This window comes from Budorcas taxicolor, chromosome 16 (genome assembly GCF_023091745.1).
Source record: "Budorcas taxicolor isolate Tak-1 chromosome 16, Takin1.1, whole genome shotgun sequence".
NCBI classification, from domain to species: domain Eukaryota; kingdom Metazoa; phylum Chordata; class Mammalia; order Artiodactyla; family Bovidae; genus Budorcas; species Budorcas taxicolor.
The window spans coordinates 74,248,114-74,267,528 of record NC_068925.1 but is presented as its reverse complement, the minus strand read 5'-3'; the positions used below and the strand labels follow the sequence as shown (position 1 = coordinate 74,267,528).

Genomic DNA, 19,415 nt, shown 5'->3' with positions numbered 1-19,415 from the left:
GCTGAAATTTTAAAATCAATAATCATTTCCCTTGTGCCTTATACTCTTAAAAAATAAGTAGACCACTTTTGGATTCCCTCCATAGGTGAAGTCGCTCAATCGTGTCTGACTCTGTGACCCCGTGGACAGGCTTCTCCATTCATGGGGTTTTCCAGGCAAGAGTACTGGAGTGGGGTGCCATTTCCTTCTACAGGGGATCTTCCATATCTCCATATTTAAGTCAAGATGTGCCTCCAGTGGCTTGCTTACAAATTTGACATTTGCTTACAAATTTGACATTTCTCTTGTAAACTTTTCAGATTTTCTTTTATAAAATGTTTAAAAAGGTATAAAATTTGTACACAGTTTGCTGTATCTCAGATGGAAGAAATATTTAGGCCTTTGATTCCCAAACATGTACATTAAAAATACACATTTAACCTGTGCAATGCATATTTTTTTCCTTATATTCTTTCTGGCCTTAGGAAGGACTGGGGATAAAAGAATATTGATTTTTGTATTTGATAATGTAATAAGGTTTATTTAACTTTTCTTTTGTACGTTTGAAAGTTTTTTTCCCTCAGTTTTACTCTTTTTGTCTGGCATTTACCTATCTTTACTATTCCTTTTAATTTCAGTTAGTGATTGCTTTTGAGTTACACATCAGTGAAATCTCACTTGTTGGTTAGAATTTTCAGAACAAATATCAAGAATAGTAGAGTTCGGTATTACTTGCTTTTCCTAATTATGTGGTTTTTGTGCATACTTTGGCAAATGTAATTATTGGTTGACTCTATAAATTTAAAATACAGTAGTTATTTGACTTAACTTTTCATTTGTAAAATTCTGAGAGTTAGGTTTTATTGTCATTTGCAGTTTTGAGAAAAGTCTTAGACTACAGTAGTTTTTATTGTTATTGTTATATTAAGCCTTGTAAAAAATGATACAGTTATGTTGAAGACTAGATGTGTATAGTAAAACCAAACAAATCTATATTACATATGCGGGAAGTCTGATTTCAGTTATAGGCATGAAAGGCTGTTACGTGAATTATGTGCGTGTCTCTTAAGTTAGAAGTGTTACCTTTTTGACAGTAGGTCTTAATGACTGTATAAGGACTATTTCTAAGTAGCCTGTGAAAATATCAGTGATGGTGTCAATATATATTATAGTTGTGTTGTATGACATGGTTCTTCTAAACCACTTGAAAATAGTTACTTCTTATAACTTGGTAAAGCTTCCCCTTCCAGCAGTCGTTTGACTAATTTCTCATTTTTAAAGATAAAGTATATTTTGTATAAAGTATATTTTGTAGGTATAGTTAATTCTGCCCTTTTAGCCAGTAATCAGTGATTACTCATTGGTAATATCCCATTTGATGAAGTCTTACTGTATTTATACTAAGGTTTGCTGAGTAATAATTTATTATCATAACTATGTTAAGCGTTTCTTGCTAAGCCTATCTTCCTGATAACCAGTGTTTAGTCTCTATTGTTGATAACAAAGAGGCAGTGGCATTGTTACAGACAAGTTAGAATGAAGCTCTAACCTACTTTAGTGATAGAAATACTGTTTTCTGGTTTTTTAGCTTGCTTCCTGAATGACCTACTTTTTTTCAGTGGATATCATAGTTTTTCTTTCTCATGTTATGGCTGTAAGATATTTCTATTTCTTATAACTTAACTGTTTATAATAAGCTTCTGTAGTGAGCTAAGATGATGAAATTATTTAACATTTCTATTATATAAAGTTTAAGCATAATTTTCAGCACAATTGTAAGGTTATTCGTGCATATATAGAACACTACAGAATGTCATTCAGTGCACATTCATTTAAGGTAGTGGTGCTATGTTTCAGTGCAAAGGAAATACCTATTTTATGTAACTAACAAATAACATTACTCTTAAGATAACGAGTGTGATTTTTTTTCCTAATAATGGTGATTAAGATAAAGTAATTCTTTCGGTTACATTTGTTAGTTTTATCATCATGCTATTTATAAAATTTGTCTTGTAGATTTAGAAGAGGGGGTAGCTGGAGAATGGAGAAAGGATCCGAATATGAGTATATGTTGTAAAACATAAATATCGCCCTTACAGTGTTGACCCTTCCATGCTAACTTACCTGCATAAATTAAGGCTCAGATACAAAAGTGGGTCCTTCCTTGCAGAGTTTCCTTCTGGATCATGTAAAGGAGTGTTTAGGAAGTGGTGCTACGATGTCTGCTCTTGAGAAGCTTGCCATTTAAAATAACATACTTGAACGAAGCTTCCTTATTCCAGAATTTTATAAGATCTTAGCTTATGGGTTCAGGAGGGTACTGTGTATCAGGTTAGCATATTTCTATAGTAAAATTTGAAGAGAAGAGTTAGGGCACGTTTTTCTGAAGCCATTTCTAGAATCTAATTTACAGCAGTTCTTTGTAACAGTCAGACTCAGATTATGACCTGTTTTTAATTTCTGAAAAAATTTTTCTTAACAGGTGGAGAAAGAACCTGTGGAGTGCATGAACTTATTTGTATTAGAAAAGGTGAGTCAGTGCTCTGCATGGATACTTAGATACAAAGTGAACCCTTCACAGAGCAGGATGCATTTTAGTACAATGGCAGATAATTGGGACTTACAAAGTATAAAATGGAATAAATATTAATATTACTTGTTTGTAGTGTAGACTTAACCTTTCATAAAGTGCATACTGCTTATTATGTGGTGATTGAGAGTTGTTACTTTATATTTCATTTTCATGGGCTGGTAAAGGCCAGTTTCTCGCCTATTGGTTGTCAGACATGGTGAAGAGGCACAGAATGGAGGGTTTGATTTTTGTTCCCTTTCAGAATCTGGAATCTGAGTGCATGCTGACCTCCCGTTGACTTCTGTTCTATTACTGTACCCCATCAGAGAGATGTAAAGAGTTGGTTGCGATTCCCATCGGGATCATGTCCAAAGACCACAACATCTTTTGGCACCAACAGCTGTCTGTGCTTCCTTAGAAGGAGCCACCTGACAACCAGGTGGTTGAACGAGGTGGCCCCAGGAAAGGTAATTCAGTTATTAGGTGGGAGGCAAGGAATCAGGTATTCTCTAGATCAGAAAGAATCAGGAGAACCTTGGGAGTTCCTACTCTCGTAAGCGATCACATCCGTGAAAGGGTGTGCAGAAAGGAAAAGGTGTACCTGGGGAGAAATCTTCATAAATGTACTGCTCTTTTCTCTTTTTAAATTTGGGACACTGTCTTTTTCTTTCATCTTTCTTGAAAACCGAGTTGGCCCTCCCGAGTCTGGCCAAGTAGCCGTGCTTCCTGCCTTCATATTTCACCCTGAGGAGGCTTGAGGCATTGTCCGTATTTGTGGCACGTGGGTATGACTGTCAAACCGGGAAATGTCAGCATACTGTCAGGAAGTCTTCCACAGGTCTGAAAAGCCTCAACTTCTTTCAAGTTGAATAAAAGGTTTGAAGTCTCTTTTAGGTGAATTTGACATAATCATACTAGCTTTTCTATGTGTCACCAGCTTTGATTGCTGTTCATTTAAAAATAGCCTCCTCCTTTATTAAAGTGTAATATATCTGTGTATCTGGTACCATAAAGGAGAAAATTGAAGTCAGTTCCCTGAAATCTCAGATTTAGGACTGTGGTTTTCAATGCTATAACCATTGTTGGCTTGTGCTTCCTATCTAAAATGGGGGAGGGAGGACAAATTAGCCTTGTTTTCTTCCCCTATGGAAACATTTTTAGTCTTCACCTATAATATGTTAATCCAGATGTACTAAAAATGTTTTAAATAGTTTTATAGGTATTACCTTGTCCCACAAAAACTTTTTAAAACACAGAATTTATTTGAACAGCAAAAGACATTGTACAAGTCAATTGGAATCAAAAACTGTAAGAACAGTGGATAGGTAAAGAGGGAAGACAACAGTAGAGATAGCCAGAGGGTTGGAAAACAAAATGCATAAAGGACTTGTGGCTGCAAGGGGGACAGGAAGCTTCAGCGGAGAAAATAGTGTTGGTAGTGTTAGATGTTGGTCTGAACTCACCTTTTTCATGTGGCTCTTCTTGCTGTTCTTTATTGCTTCCTCCATTCCTATCCCAGCGGTTCTCAGACCGTGCCGTGCCCAGATTTCTCTAGATTAGTCCAGCATTTTCACTTCTTCCAATTTTCTATAGAATTTAAAATCTGTGATTAAAGTTAAAATTTTTTAATTTCCATGTGGCCATATCATGGAAAAGTTTCTGGATCTCTGTGTATCCCCTCATCATTTAGTACTGTGTCCTCTTCTAGGGGATGTTTCCTAAGCATGTGAATATTTTTTTAAATGAATGCTCAGATCTGAAAGTTTAGCATTTTAAACTGGATTTTTGTAGAGTAGAGCCTATGAAGGCTGCTGCTGCTGCTGCTGCTAAGTTACTTCAGTCGTGTCTGACTCTGTGTGACCCCATAGATGGCACCCACCAGGCTGCCCTGTCCCTGGGATTTCCCCAGGCAAGAACACTGGCATGGGTTGCCATTTCCTTCTCTAGTGCATGAAAGTGAAAAGTGAAAATGAAGTCGCTTAGTCGTGTCCGACTCTTAGTGACCCCATGGACTGCAGCCCACCAGGCTCCTCCGTCCATGGGATTTTCCAGGCAAGAGTACTGGAGTGGGTTGCCATTGCCTTCTCCAATGAAGGCTATGTCAAGACAAATAATTATAATTAGTATCAATGGTCCTGGTAAGAAGACATCTCTAACACTGTGTTCAACTTGTTTTTACCTGTTTTGCTTTCTTTGTTTGCTAGCTTTTTTCCTCTGTCAGACCTCTAAATATTAGAATATATTAGACTTTGGTCTTGGGCTTGCTTCTTTTTCCACCTATTCTTTCTTTAGAATAGATGGTTGGTTATACCAACCAAAACGTATAGTTTGGTTCTGGTGTTTTGTTTTTGTTTTGTTTTTTGACCATGCCATGTAGCTTGTGGGATCTTAGTTCCCTGACCAGAGATTGAATCCATGTCCTTGGCAGTAAAAGCATGGAGTCCTAACCACTGGACCACCAGGTAACTCCTGGTCCTTCTGTATTCAATGCCATGCAGATTCATAAATCTGGCTCTGAACTGCCCTTGCGTTCCCTCCTCTTATATCAAAGTCCTTACTTTATATTTCTATCTGCATGTCTGTTAGAATAAAAACGTGGTGTGTCTAAAATGCAAATCTTGGTTTTCTCACATGAATCTATACCTTCCTCAGCCTTCTGCATCTCAGGTAGTGAGCAGAACAGTCTACTCAGTTGGTCAAGTCCCAGCTTAAGAATCATCCACGTTTCTCTCATTCTTTTATCTTCTGCGTTGCATTTATTATTATTAGCAACTTCTTGCAGTTCTACCTTCAGAATACATCTTTTAACCTAATCCTCTGTTCCTCCAGCCTGCTCTTATCACTGTAGTCTGGGTCCTTGTCTTCTCTCGCTTCCACCACTGTAATGATTTCCTAACAGGTTCCGTCATTTCCACTCTTAATGTCCTCACAGTGCACATCAGTGATCTTTTAGATGTGAATCGGGTCATATCACTTTGCTGGCTGGAATTCTTCTCTGGATTCCCTCTATACCTAAAATAAAATCAAAGACCTTACCCTGATCTCTAAAGCCTTACATTATAACATCAACTCAGAAGTCTTCCCATGTAAATCATCAAAGTGAAAGTGAAAGTCGCTCAGTCATGTCTGACTCTTTGCTACCCCATGGCCTATACAGTCCATGGAATTCTCCAGGCCGGGATACTGGGGTGGGTAGCCGTTCCCTTCTCCAGGGGATCTTCCCAACCCAGGGATCAAACCCAGGTCTCCTGCATTGTGGGCAGATTCTTGACCTGCTGAGCCATGAGAGAAGCCCATAAATCATCAAAATATTGTCTAAATATTATCAACTTAGAAGCCCTATCATCTGAATCATTTATATCAGGTCTGAGTGAAACTCTAGATATCATCTGTCCTGGTTCAGAACTCTTCTCCATCTGTAGACGTGTGAAACTAGCAAATATATCACCTGCTCTTCAAACACAATGATGGAGCAGGATAACAGTTCCAGACATTTCCATTCCCAAAGTGGGAAAGTGGAAGAGAGGAGTCACTGATGCTAAGCGATTTTGAAACCCAACTGGGAAAAATATGTTAGGTTTCAACACTGGAAATAACACTCTGTGGCTCTTGGCCCTGACGTAAAGGATTCTGTCCTTGGAGTCATCCTTCCTTCTTCCGGAAGGGCAGGGTATATTTGCACCTGAGTATCTTCACAAGACTGTTTGCCACCCGTAGAATGTTCGTCTGTTGCTCTTCTTTCCTTTTGTCCTCTCGTCCCTTTCAGTCTAACGTGGTGGTGTTTCTGCTGGTATAGTGTAGTCTCAGGGAAGGTTCTCGTGAGTCTTCCCTCTACAGCGGGGGGCGGGCTCCTTCCTTCAGACAGGATGCCCCTCCACAGTCTTTCCTGGATGGTTCTGTCTCTGTTTCTGGCTTCTGCTGGAGTGGCTAAGGAGATCTGTGAGTCATGTGTCTGACTTCTTCAGAGAGCGCTCAGAGTCACTGAGCATTCTGACCCTTTATTCTGTTTGAGGCACCAGCCAAAGGTGGTCTAGCCCCACCTTGGCTGTGTCTCAGAGAGTGCTTTCTTGACACCAAACCCCCGATTTTAGCATAATTTACAGCCTGGATGGGCTGGAGGATTTTCCAAATCATCGGGTAATGGTTCCTTTCTGCTTAACGGTTCTTCCCTTACTTTATCTCATTCCTCTCAAATTTAACCATATATAGCATGAAGACACCAGGCTGCCACCTTTAGCACTTTGCTTGAAAATCTCCTAAGCTTGATATCCAAGTTCGTTGTCTCCCAGTTTCACTTTCTATGTAAGTATTGTTGTTGTTCTGTCGCTAAGTCATGTCCGACTCTTTGCAACCCCCTGGACTGCAGCGCACCAGGCTTCCCTGTCCTTAACCATCTCCTGGAGTTTGCTCAAAGTCATGTCCATTGAGTTGATAATGCCATCCAACCATCTCATCCTCCATTGCCCCCTTCTCCTCCTGCCCTCAGTCTTTCCCAGCATCAGCGTCTTTTCCAATGAGTACGCTCTTCACATCAGGTAACCAAAGTATTGGAGCTTCAGCTTCAGCATCAGTCCTTCCAGTGAATATTTGGGGCTGATTTCCTTTAGAATTGACTGGTTTGATGTCCTTGCTGCCCAAGGGACTCTCAGGAGTCTTCTCCAACACCACATTTTGAAGTCAACATTTCTTCAGTGCTCAGCCTTCTTTATGGTCCAGCTCTCACATCCATACATGACTACTGGAAAAACCATCACTTTGACTATATGGGCTTTTGTTGGCAAAGTGATGTCTTTGCTTTTTAATACACTGTCTAAGTTTGTCATAGCTTTTCTTCCAAGGAGCAAGCATCTTTCAATTTCATGGCTGAAATCACCGTCCACAGTGATTTTGGAGCCCAGGAAAATAACGTCTGTCACTGTTTTCATTTCTCCCCCCATCTATTTGCCATAAAGTGATGGGACTGGATGCTATGATCTTAATTTTTCGAATGTTGAGTTTTAAGCCAGTGTTTGCAAGATCACTTTATAAAAACCCACTACTTTCCTATATGGGCTTCCCTGGAGGCTCAGATGGTAAGGAGTCTGCCCACAATGCAGGAGACCAGGTTTGGGAAGATCCCCTGGAAAAGGGAATGGCAACCCACTCCAGTATTCTTGCCTGGAGAATCCCATGGACAGAGTAGCCTGAAGGGCTACAGTCCGTGAGGTCGCAAAGAGTCAGACATGACTGAGTGACTAACACTATCACATTCCTGTATAGTAGGCAGCAAATAATTAGGAAATGCAGTAAAATAAGATCTTTTTTAGAGTATTATGAAATCTGTAAATATGCAGGAACAAAATGAACAAAAGTTGTTTATGACTTGTATACAGAAAGTTAAAAAGATTTACATATAGATATAAAAGAAGATATGTAAATGAAGAGATAAATAATTTTATAGGTAGAAATATGCAGTATGTTTAAATTCACAGGGTGCCCCAAATTGATCTATGAATTCAGTGCAGTCCTAATCTAAATCCCATCAGGAATTTTCAGAGAGCGGACAAGTTAATTCTTAAGTGTATATGGCAGTTCAAACAGCCAAGAAGAACTAAGTTCGCTTTCAAGTAAAGGAACATGGGTGTGTGTTAATAAGATATCCATTTGGTTGCTTTCTCAGAGACCAAGGGGTTAAACAAGGAAAGTTTACTTCTGTCTTATGTAAAACTCCAGGATGGAATTAGGTGATTCTAGTTGGTGAGTTCATTTGTCTTGCTTTGATGACCTTTAAGATGTCTTCCTTGGCACATTTGAAGTTACCATGTGTACATTCCAGTCCCCAGAAAGGGAAAGGGAAAAAGTCAGTCTTTTTAAGGATACAATCCAGGAATTGCAAACAGATAATGTGTGCTCACGTGCAAGTGGCCAGAACTTAGTCACATGCTCATGTCTAACTGCAAGGGAAGCCTAGAATAGTTCTGCCTGAGCAGAGCAAGTAAAATCCAGAGGTTGATTCCATAACTAAAAGGAAGAGAGAGAATGGATATTGAGGCAGTTAGCTGTCCCTACTTCAGGGATTGGTCCTGCTGATATCCAGAGCTCGTTGTAAAGTTGCTGTAATTAACAGTGTGGAGTTGGCCCAGATACAGACAAATAGTCTAATCAGACACTATAGAAAGAACACGAAAAGATACTCATTTACATGGAAATTTATGTAAAATGTGAGTATCACAATTCAGTGGATAAGATTGGATACTTATTAAGTGATGCTGGGACAAATGTTTATCCATATGCAAAAAAAAAAGTTGATCTGTACCTCATGCTTTACACTAAAATAAATATTATTTGGATTAACTTTAAAACTTTTAGGAGAATATTTCGTATACAGTGTGATTTCAGTGTGGGAAACAAGTCCTTGAGTCACAGAAAGCACACCCAAAAGGAAATGACTGATAAATTGTACCATTTTTAAATTTAAAACTTTTGTACAATAAGAGATCCTGTGAGCAGAGAAAAAAAAGAACCGGCCTGCAAATGCAGGAAACATAAGAGATGAGGGTTTGATCCCAGGGTCAGGAAGATCCCCTGGAGAAGAAAATGGCAACCCATTCCAGAAATATATAATGTTTCTTCCTACAAAAGGTGAAATATATGTATATTTTTTTCCATATTGCTTTTTTTTTTTTTGAAAAGGAAACCTAACTGTATATTGTAGAGTTAAATTCAAGTTGGTAGAGATCTCTCTTATTCCTTTTCCTGGCTGCCTTGTGTTCTATTATGTGAACGTGCCAAAATTTTATTTAATTAATTTCCTACCAGTGGAAGTTGCTTTGTTTTAAAATTTTTGCTGTTGAAATTATGCCACAGTGAATACTTTTGTATGTTTGTTACTCCTTATTAGTGGTCTGTTTTTAAGTAGATTTCTTAAAAAAAAAAATGAGTCAAAGAGTAATCCTTACACCATTTTATAGAAATTGCAAAATTCCTGTCCTTATGCATTGTACCATTTTGCATTACACCAGAAATGTATAATTCACAGCTCTTCCAACAGAGTGTCATAACTTGTGGATTTTTTGGTACTCCGGTAAGTAAAAATAGTTCAGCATCATTCATATTTTCATTTCTCATGTAAGTGTGGTTGAATAGCTCTTTCACCTCTGTCTGTAGAGTACACAAATGTTTGAAATGGCATGATTTAAAGGACACCAGAAAAACCTGCCTCTTCTGAAATGTTTTTCTTTTGTATCAGCATCCCATGGTTTTTCATTCCCTGACATTTGCTATAATTAGAGTCTGTCTGATGTTTAGAAATTCATATCAAATGTATTACATGGAAAGAGAAGGTTGGGGTCCTCTGTCATTTGGATCCAAGCTTGTTACCACACTTTATCAGATATTTCACTTTCATTGTGGAAGGTGAGAAATTATGGAACTGAAGGCGTGATACCCAGGGCATTGTGGAGAAGGGGTTGGATAGGTGAGTGAGAAGCAGAAGTGGGGCCGTCTCGAACGCTGTCCCTCGTGGAGGTCTTAAATGCCAAGGGCTATCTAAATAGAGGACACTACAGAAAACCTACATCTAAACTATAATTTTACTGCAAGTTGCTTGGCATTGAACCTATTTTTTCTCCATGTATAGAGGAGACCCAAGCCCTCTGTGTTTTCTTACCCCTTCTTTGACTTGGGGTAATTAAGAGAGTCTAAAATCTGAAGGGAAAGGCCTACAGGTTATATGGTTCTGTAACTTCCCCATCTCTTTCTCAACAAACTTTCAGTCTACGGCCCTAGGGCTGGATTTTCCTTCTTTTTCCTTTTTAAGCCGGCTTCTACGGCTGTTTTATTGTAAAAGAATAACATTTCACTAGTAACATTTCACTCCTCCGTGGAAGAGATGGTATGGGTTTATTGGTTGTAGTGCCACGAAAGAGGTAGTTGCGGTAGGTGTCGAGGAGCAAGTTTCAGAGGTGAATGAGAGCGAGAATGTGTGTGTGCGTGTGTGTGCACGTGGGGGGGTGTGTGCATGTGCGTGCATGTGTGCCTGTGCCTGCATGTGTATGTGTGTCTGTGTGTCAGGTCAGGATTCTTGGAGGAGATAACATTTAAGCCGATATCTGCATGACAAGGAGGAGCTGGAATATGGCGCTCAGGAAAGGTCATAGAGAACAGAATGCAAACACTTTGGGGTGGAAACGGCTTGGCATGTCCCAGATGCTGAAAGAACTGTGGCTGAGAAGTAGTGAGTGAGTGAATGAGGGTGGGAAGTCTTAGAGTTGAGATCAGAGAAATGGGTGGTTTCCAGATCATGTGTGGACTTAGGCCATAGTAAGGGGTTTGTGCTTAATTTGAAACACAGAGGGCTAAAGAGGGTTTTAAGCAGGTGAGTGATATGATTTCTTTCTAATATGTCATTTGTAAAGGTTAAAAAGTGGATATAAAGACATCAATAGGAAGCTATTGAAATAGTCTAGGTAAGAATTGATGGGGCTTGGGTTTTGATGTTAGTTGTGGAGAAGTTGAGAAATGCTTATTAGGTTGGGGACATATTTTATAGGTAGAATTGACAAAACTTCAGTATGGATTTAATATGGAGGGGGTTGGAAGGGAAAGAGAGAAATACTAAGAGGTTTTGGCATCACTTCTGAGTGGCTGTGCTATTAAGCGAACTGGGAAAGACGGGGAGAGCTGATGAGGCCGGCAGGAGTCATGGAGTGTAGAAATCAGGTTGGGTGTGTTAGCTTTGAGATGCCTCTTTATCGTAGATGTTAGGAAGGAAGTTAGTTGGATATTTGCATTTGGAAATCAGAGGAAAGGTCAGAATAGGAGATAAATTTGGGGGTATGTGGGTTTTTTTTTTGTAATGTACACATGGAACAACAGACTGGTTCCAAATGGGAAAAGGAGGACGTCAAGGCTGTATATTGTCACCCTGCTTATTTAACTTATATGCAGAGTACATCATGAGAAACGCTGGGCTGGAAGAAGCACAAGCTGGAATCAAGATTGCCGGGAGAAATATCAGTGACCTCAGATATGCAGATGATACCACCCTTCTGGCAGAAAGTAAAAAGGAACTAAAAAGCCTCTTGATGAAAGTGAAAGAGGAGAGTGAAAAAGTTGGCTTAAAGCTCAACATTCAGAAAACGAAGATGGCATCTGGTCCCATCACTTCATGGGAAATAGATGGGGAAACAGTGGACACAGTGTCAGACTTTATGTTTTTGGGGTCCAAAATCACTGCAGATGGTGACTGCAGCCATGAAATTAAAAGACGCTTACTCCTTGGAAGGAAAGTTATGACCAACCTAGATAGCATATTCAAAAGCAGAGATATTACTTTGCCAACAAAGGTCCGTCTAGTCAAGGCTATGATTTTTCCAGTGGTCATGTGTGGATGTGAGAGTTGGACTGTGAAGAAAGCTGAGTGTCAAAGAATTGATGCTTTTGAACTGTGGTGTTGGAGAAGACTCTTGACAGTCCCTTGGACTGCAAGGAGGTCCAACCAGTCCATCCTAAAGGAGACCATTCCTGGGTGTTCATTGGAAGGACTGATGCTAAAGCTGAAAGTCCAGTACTTTGGCCACCTCATGCGAAGAGTTGACTCATTGGAAAAGACCCTGATGCTGGGAGGGATTGGGGGCAGGAGGAGAAGGGGACGACAGAGGATCAGATGGCTGGATGGCATCACGGACTCAATGCACATGAGTCTGAGTGAACTCCGGGAGTTGGTGATGGACAGGGAGGCCTGACGTGCTGCGATTCATGGGATCGCAAAGAGTGGAACACGACTGAGCGACTAAACTGAACTGAACTGAAAAATGATACAGTTATTTTTAGAGATTTCTCTTGGCTGTAACAAACAATTTAAAATAGGCTGCTTACAGGTAAAAATCACAATGAGGAGCATTAATAAGCAATTCCCAAGGCTAGTGATTTTAGCTAAATAATTATACATGAGAACCTTCAGCGAAGGCTGCTAATAAACTAAACTCTGTCAAAATTTGCAGTTTTAGTCAGACTTGAAAGCCAAGATAAGCAACTGCTTTGTATAGTTATTACCTCTGACCAAAGCACAAGAATTCAGTCAGATAGATAACCTACCTAAAAACAGAATGAAAAGTGACGTTGCTCAGTCGTGCCTGACTCTTTGCGACCCCATGGATAGTTGCCTGCACCAAGCTCCTCCGTCCATGGGATTTTCAAGGCAAGAGTACTGGAGGGGGTTGCCATTTCCTTCTCCAGGGAATCGTCCCAACCCAGGGATTGAATCCAGGTCTCTCACATTGTAGATAGACGCTTTACCGTCTGAGCCACCAGGGAAAACAAAAATAGAATAGCTCATAAATTTTCTAAACTGTTCTTTCCTGCTGTGGACAGCCCTTGATCTCTGACTATAAAACTTAGCAAACTTTGTCATACACTAATGTTAGTTTTATGTTACCAAAAACCTCTATAAATTAAGCATTATCTCTCAAATCTGGTTAGTTTTCTCATTCTGAATGCCTGAGCATGTAGGTCACAAATTGAAATACCAGTTGAAGAATACTCCTCTTTAAGCAGGTAGTATGGCAAGAAACTGACAAGAAAATTTAAACATTCGGAGCATAAGAAATACTTCAGATCATTATGAACTTTGAACTTAGCACACTTTCCTAAATTTTAGTATTTTTAACTACAAGAAAAGTAGACTGCTGTAGCATTTTAGATGGTTTAAGCTAATTCAAAATTTCCTGATTCCTGACATCAATACTATATTTATTAATATAGTTTTATTATAGTAACAAACAGTTGTTACAGTGGGATCTACAAACATATACAGAATTATTACATTTAAATTCACATAGAACAGGATTTACATTTTTAAGTTAACACTTTTGAAATCAGAAGATGAAATATAGCTAAAGTTTTACAACAAAGAAAAGAAAATATATGAGACATAAACAGAGATAATAGTAAAAATACAGTCATCTGTTCTTGACACAAGACGTTGGAGCTGTCAGAAAGCTATATCTTCTTAATTTGACTGTCCAAATCATTAAAGTATGGATGATTCAGTGCCATTTTGCCAGAAATTCATTTGGCAGGATCATAGACTAACATTTTCGAGAGCAGATCCAAGCCATTTGCATCCAAGTTTTTGACATGGAATGCTAAACTTCCTGGTTTCCACTTGGAAAATGTATTTTCATAGTCTGTGAAGATTCCACTTCTGGCCACGCTTCATTGTTGGAAGTGCCCAAAGCTCTGAAAGTTATTGATCAAATATCAACTGGAGTTGAGTAGCGAGCTGACCCCAGCAATACTTCCAGAGATCTTCACCACAGTGTTACTACCTCATGGATGTATCCTCTAATGGGTGTTCCAGAAACTCTGGCAAGACCGAAATCTGCTGGTTTAATTGTTCGGTTATCATCCATCGATAGATTTTGAGGTTTTAAGTCTAGAACTCTTCTAGACTGACAAAACACTGTCCCTTGTAGGATTTGGTACAAATAATTCTGAACAAGTGAAGAATCCATGAACTGACCAGGAGGAATAGAATCCAAATATTTCTTGAGATCTATGGAAAGGAATGCAAAGATGAGATATAACTGGAATCCTGCATAAGCATGTCTTGAAGACTGACTATATTTGGATGACGAGGTTCTTTTAGTAAGAGATATTTCCTGAACTTCAGTACTAGGAACCCCTTCCTCTTCCCTTTTCTAGTCTGATTTTCTTCATGGCTACCCCTTGATTGGTAGTTTTCTGTCTGCTCTTATGCACAACTCCATAGGTACCTTCTCCAATTTTCTCTGTTTTGGTATAGTCTTCCAAAGTTAATCTGTGGATATGTTCGATCCCGGCTTATTATTCCACAGGGAAAGCATCAGCAGCTACCACATTGATGTCGCTCTCCCTTGATATCTGGTGGTTAAAACAGTGAGACTAGTTGAGATCACCCAGGAAGTGAGCTTAGGTAGAAAAGAGAAGACGAAATGCAAGGTTAACCTGAACATAGATTTGCATGTAAGCATTAAAGAGATGTTTATGTTGTGGTTTTTGAACACAAATAGTTTATTGTCTTAATGAATTTATTGTCTTTGGAATTCCAGTTTCAAAACACGTACTTAATCGTTGTCTTATGTTCTGCCAGGGATAGTTGTTTGATTTTTCCAATGATTTTCTCAACTGAAAGCATCATGCAGGAATAAATGTTCTCAGTCAGTTTTAATTAATGGTTCTTTCCGAGGTTGGGGTTTTGACAGTTAGAGGGTAGACAAGGCAACAAGCTATAGTTGCTGTACTAAGTGAGTTAGGTTCTAAGGTTGAATTTCCCCTTAAAGTGTTCTATTACAAAGGAACTTGTCATGTTAGTTTCTGTTAGATCCACTTTTTAAAGTGAATTTGCAGCAGGTCTAAATTCAAGCAAAATTATGATGTATGTAACATTTGTCTTAATTATCTCCTTTCATTGAAAGTTAAAGCTCTGATTTTAAATCAAAGCAGTGCTTCTTTTGTTGTTAATAAGATCATGCTCCTAGCCCTTCTGTCCTTCACACCCATCCTACTCCCACAGTCAAAGGCACTCAACCCTTCTAGCTGTTTTCTGCTCACCTTCATATTCTAAATTAAGTTTCTCTATTTCTTGCTTTCGAAAATGTTTAAACATCTGTTGTTTTCTTCCTGTTGTAGGTAAAGGTTTAGTTCCGTAGTTTAGTGTACTGGTTGGGTATATGGTTCTAGAATCAAGATGCCTGGCTTCTAATAATACTGTCTTTCTGCCACTTATTAACTGTTTGACCTTAGATGGGTTACTGAGCCCTCATATATCTCAATGACAAGGAAGCCTGATATGCTGCAGTCCATGAGCTTGCAAAGAGTTGGACATAACTTAGCCACTGAACAACAACATGTATCTCACTGTCTTCATCTACGAAATGGGATACCAGTATTGTGTTCCTCATGTGTTGTGAGGATTAAACTAGCTTGTTGTTCAGTCACCCAGTCATGTCTGACTCTGCAAGGCCGTGTCCTGCAGCACGCCAGGCTTCCCTGTCCCTCACCATCTCCTGGAGTTTGCCCAAGTTCATGTCCATTGCATCAGTGATGCCATCCAGCCGTCTCATCCTCTGACTCCCTCTTCTCCTCTGCCCTCGATCTTTCCCAGCAACAGGGACTTTGCCAGTGAATCGTCTATTCACATCCAATGACCGAAATACCAGTGCTTCAGCTTCAGCATCAGTCCTTCCAGAGATTATTCAGGGTTGATCTCCCTTAAAACTGACTGGTTTGATCTCCTTGCTGTCCGAGGGACTTTCAGAAGTCTTCACCACCACAGTTTGCAGGCATACATTCTTTGGTGTTCCTCCTTCTTTACTGTCCAGCTCTCTTAACCGTATGTGATCAGTGGGCCTTGACTATACAGACCTTTGTCAGCAAGAGTAATGTCTCTGCTTTTCAGAGACATTCAGTTCAGTTCAGTTCAGTCGCTCAGTTGTGTCCAACTCCTTGCGACCCCATGAATCGCAGCACGTCAGGCCTCCCTGTCTATCACCAACTCCCAGAGTTCACCCAAACTCATGTCCATCGAGTTGCTGATGCCATCCAGCCATCTCATCCTCTGTCGTCCCCTTCTCCTCCTGCCCCCAATCCCTCCCAGCATCAGGGTCTTTTCCAATGAGTCAACTCTTTGCATGAGGTGGCCAAAGTATTGGAATTTCAGCTTTAGCATCAGTCCTTCCAAAGAACACCCAGGACTGATCTCCTTTAGAATGGACTGGTTGGATCTCCTTGCAGTCCAAGGGACTCTCAAGAGTCTTCTCCAACACCACAGTTCAAAAGCATCAATTCTTTGGCACTCGGCTTTCTTCACAGTCCAACTCTTGCATCCATACATGACCACTGGAAAAACCATAGCCTTGACTAGACGGACCTTTGTTGGCAAAGTAATGTCACTGCTTTTGAATATGCTATCTAGGTTGGTCATAACTTTTCTTCCAAGGAGTAAGTGTCTTTTAATTTCATGACTGCAGTCACCATCTGCAGTGATTTTGGAGCCCAAAAAAATAAAGTCTGACACTGTTTCCACTGTTTCCCCATCTATTTCCCATGAAGTGATGAGACCAGATGCCATGATCTTTGTTTTCTGAATGTTGAGCTTTATGCCAGCTTTTTCACTCTCCTCTTTCACTTTCATCAAGAGGCTTTTTAGTTCCTCTTCACTTTCTGCCATAAGGGTGGTGTCATCTGCCTATCTGAGATTATTGATATTTCTCCCAGCAATCTTGATTCCAGCTTGTGCTTCTTCCAGCCCAGCAGGTTAAATAAGCAGGGTGACAATATATAGCCTTGACATACTCCTTTCCCTATTTGGAACCAGTCTGTTGTTCCATGTCCAGTTCAAACTGTTGCTTCCTGACTTGCATATAGGTTTCTCAAGAGGAAGGTCAGGTGGTCTGGTATTCCCATCTCTCTCAGAATTTTCCACAGTTTATTGTGATCCGCACAGTCAAAGGCTGTGGCATAGTCAATAAAGCAGTAGATGTTTTTCTGGAACTCTCTTGCTTTTTCAATGGTCCAGAGGATATTGGCAATTTGATCTCTGGTTCTTGTGCCTTTTCTAAAACTAGCTTGAACATATGGAAGTTCATGGTTCACGTATTGCTGAAGCCTGGCTTGGAGAATTTTGAGCACTACTTTACTAGCGTGTGAGATGAGTGCAATTGTGTGGTAGTTGGAGCATTCTTTGGCATTGCCTTTCTTTGGGATTGGAATGAAAACTGACTTTTTCCAGTCCTGTGGCCACTGCTGAGTTTTCCAAATTTGCTGGCATATTGAGTGCAACACTTTCACAGCATTAACTAGCTAATTATTAACTAGCTAATACATGTTAAATGAATATTAGTACATTTATTGAGTAAAACCAGTCCATAAATGGAGAAGGAAATGACAACCCACTCCAGTATTCCCGCCTTGAGAATCCCATGGACAGAGGAACCTGGTGGGCTGTTGTCCATAGGGTCACACAGAGTCGGACATGACTGAAGCAGCTTAGCATGCATGCATACATTGGAGAAGGAAATGGCAACCCACTCCAGTATTCTTGCCTGGAAAATCCCAGGGACAGAAGAGCCTGGTGGGCTGCCATCCGCGGGGTCGCACAGAGTTGGACATGACTGAAGCGACTTAGCAGCATCAGCATTCCATAAATAATTCAGTGATTTAAATCATTATTGGCAGTAATAAAATATTATTTCATCCTCCCCATGCGTTTGTCCACATCCCATTTTCCCTATATAGTTGTATTTCGATTTTCGGAGTTTACATTTTTAGATCAAAGCTTATTGGACTTCCCTGATAGCTCCGTTGGTAAAGAATCTGCCTGCAATGCAGGAGACCCCGGTTTGACCCCTGGGTCAGGAAGATCCACTGGAGAAGGGATAGGCTACCCACTCCAGGATTCTTGGGCTTCCCTTGTGGCTCAGCTGGTAAAGAATCCTCCTGCAATGTGGGAAACTTGGGTTTGATCCCTGAGTCAGGAAGATCCCCTCGAGAAGGGAAAGGCCACCCACCCCAGTAGTCTGGGCTAGAGAATTCCATGGACTTCATAGTCCATGGGATCACAAAGAGTCAGACACGACTGAGTGACTTTCACTTGGCACTAATGTTTGCAGTAAAGGCTTGTTATACAGTCACTGTGTTTAGAGCTTCACTTCTCTTTTCGGGCACCCATCTCAGTGCCTTGTTGGCCAGAGAGAATCCCTGCTGGCCTGTCATTCACAGTCTGCCTCGCCACCCCTTTTCCCTCAGCGTTGCCATAGGCCTCCTCTTACCGTATATCATTAGTTAAGGTTTTTTGCTTCCTTAGGAAATAGCCTTTTGTATTATTTAAGGTATTGGTATGTCAGGCAAATCTGAGAGAGATAATGAGTTGAATAGGATGCAGGTTTCTTTCTCACTTGTCTGAGTCAGGTCTATCGGTGTGATTGCTACATCACAGTCTTGAGCAGCGATTCAGGGATCCAGGCTCCTATCTCATGGCTCTGGCACCTTCCGTGTGTGCTTTTGGAGGTGGCGGGTTTATCTGCATCCAGCAGGGGGTGCGGAAGAGGGAAGGGGGAGGGAGGATTCTGCCTAGGACGTGATTATGGGCTAGGCCTAGGAGCAGAGCACATTCCCTGGGATGCATACCCCTTGTCAATAATGCAGGCATGGCTACATCTAACCTCAAAGAAAGCTGGGAAATGTTAATGAAGCAGTGAGCCCAAGAAGTACGGCGAGCCCCATTCTCCCACTTCTCAGTGAGTCCACCCTCATGTAATATGCCTACTTTTTCCTTGTCTTACATGTTCTGTTTATGTTAATGACGATCATCTGCATAAATTCCCTGCAGATGTGGATGTGTAATTTAAAAATGTGACATCAGTGAGCGAATTTCAGGCTGAGTAGAATAGGATATTGAAATGGAGAGATACAGTGAGGGTATTTTGTTGTGTTTTGTTTTGGTGGGGAAGGGGTTCTGCATCGTCTGATTTTGTGATTCTTTTGTCTTTGCAAGTGAGTGAGAGTTGCTCAGTCTCAGTCCCATCCAACTCTGAGAACCCAGGGACTGTAGCCCGTCAGGCTCCCCTGTCCATGGGGATTCTCCAGGCAAGAATACTGGAGTGGGTAGCCTTTCCCTTCTCCAGGGGATCTTCTTGACCCAGGGATCAGACCCAGGGATCAATCCCAGGTCTCCTGCATTGGAGGCAGATTCTTTACTGTCTGAGCCACCAGGGAAGCCCAAGACTCTTTTCCATTTTGTTTCTTTTCCTCATCTCCACCAAACTGCCAAAGAACCTTCTCCCCTTTTGCCTTTTCCTTCTCCAGAAACTAAGTTACAGAGGCATCCACCCACCCATTTAAA

General features: G+C 40.6%; 1 pseudogene; it reads right to left on the bottom strand.

The window, feature by feature from the left end:
• Positions 1–13,531: 13,531 nt before the first annotated feature.
• On the bottom strand, positions 13,532–18,722 carry LOC128061312 (cyclin-dependent kinase 1-like; annotated as a pseudogene).
• Positions 18,723–19,415: the final 693 nt, after the last annotated feature.